We start from the raw sequence: 1,765 nt of genomic DNA, 5'->3' as shown, positions 1-1,765 counted from the left end.
ATGGACAGCCAATCTCTCTCTGAGTGGACTGAATCTTCTCTGGCTGACCGGAAAGATATATATATATAAAGAAAGAAAGAAAGAAAAAGAGAAAGAAGGGAGGAAGAATAAGAGAAAATTGGGGGGGGGAAAAAAGAGGGGGAGAGGAGAGAAAAGAGAGAGAAAAAAGAGGAGAGAGAGAGAGGGAGGAGAGAAGGGGGGAGGGAGAGGGGAGGAAGGGGTAGGGGGGGGAGGGGAGGGGAGATAGAGGGGGGAGAGGAGGAAGGAGAGGAAGGAGAGGAGAGAGGAAGGAGGAGAAAGAGAGAGGGGAGAGAGAGGAGGAGGGGAGGAGAGAGAGAGAGAGAAAGGAAAGAAAAGAAGAGAAAGGAGGGGAGAGAGGAGGAAAAAGGAAAAAACAGAGAAAGAAAAGGAGAGAGGAGGAGAAAAAGAAAAGAGGAGAGAAGAGAGAGAGAAAAAAACAAAAAGGGGAGAGAGGAAAAAGAAAAGGAGAGAGAGAGACGGTTGACTGACTGACAGCTTTCTATGATGATGGACAGCTAATCTCTCTCTGAGGGGATTGATAATCTCGGAATGACTGGAAAGATAAATAAAAGAGAAAGTAAAGAGAGAGAAAAAGAAAGAAAGAACGGGAAAAATATAGAAAAGAGGGGGATTTTTAAAAAGATTACTGTAATGGATAGCCCTCTGTTTCGACTGGGAATGACAGTCATCTTGGACTGACTGGAAAGAGAGAAAAAAAAGTAAAGAGAAGAAGGAAGAAAACGAATTGAAAGAAAGAAAAAGAAAAAGAAAAAAAAAACGAAAAAAAAAAAAGAAAGAAAAAAAAAAAAAAAGAGAAAGAAAAAAAAAAGAGAAAGACAGAAAAAGGAAGAAAGAAAGAAATAGAGAGAGAAAGACAGAAGGAATAAAAAGATTAAATAAAAATGTTTGACTGACTGACGGATGAAAAAAACACTTTTCCGGAAAATTTTCTTTCCCGACATCATCATTCTGACTGCTAAAAAAGTTCTGATTCCTTTTGTTTATTTCTAAACTCTTGTTTTCCGTTTTTTTTGATTCTCTCTCTCTCTCTCTCTTCCTCTCTCTCCTCTCTCTCTCTCTCTCTCTCTCTTCCCCCTTTTTTCTCTTTTCTCTCTCCCTTTCTCCCTCTTTTTTTTTCCCCCTCTCTCCTCCTCTCTTTTTTTTTTTTCTTCCCTTTCCTCTCTCTTTCCCCTTTCCTTCTTTCCCCCTCTCTCTCCCTTCTCTCCCTCCTCTTCCTCTTTTCTCTTCTCTTTCCTTCCCTTCTGTTCCCCCTCCTTTTCCCTCTCCCTCTTCTGCTTTCTCTTTTCCTTTCCCCTCTCCCTCCACTCCTCCCCTTCTCCTCCTCTTCCTCTCTTTCCCCTCCGCTCTCTCCTCTCTCTCTCTCTGCTCTCCTCCTCTCTCTCTCTCTCTCTCTCCTCTCTCCTCTCTCTCTCTCTTTCCTTCCTCTCTCTCTCTCCCCTTTTTTTTTAATTTTTTCTTTTTTCTTCCCTTTTTATTTATTTTTCTCGTCCCTTTTTATTCCCTCTTTTTCCTTTTTCCCCTTTCTTCCCCCTTTTTTTTCTCTCTCTTCTCTCTCTCCTCTCTCCCTCTTTCTCCCCTCCCTCTCTCTTTCCCCCTCTTTTTTTTGTTTTTCTTTCTTTTTTCCCCCCCTTTTCCCCCCCCCATTTTTTTTTTTTTTCTTTTTTAAATTTTTTCCCCCCTTTTTACCCCCCTTTTCCTTCCCTTCCCCCCCCCTTTTTTTCCC

The sequence above is a fragment of the Penaeus monodon genome, chromosome 11 (genome assembly GCF_015228065.2).
Source record: "Penaeus monodon isolate SGIC_2016 chromosome 11, NSTDA_Pmon_1, whole genome shotgun sequence".
Taxonomy (NCBI): domain Eukaryota; kingdom Metazoa; phylum Arthropoda; class Malacostraca; order Decapoda; family Penaeidae; genus Penaeus; species Penaeus monodon.
The sequence above is the reverse complement of the archived record's forward strand: the minus strand, read 5'-3'. Positions refer to the sequence as shown.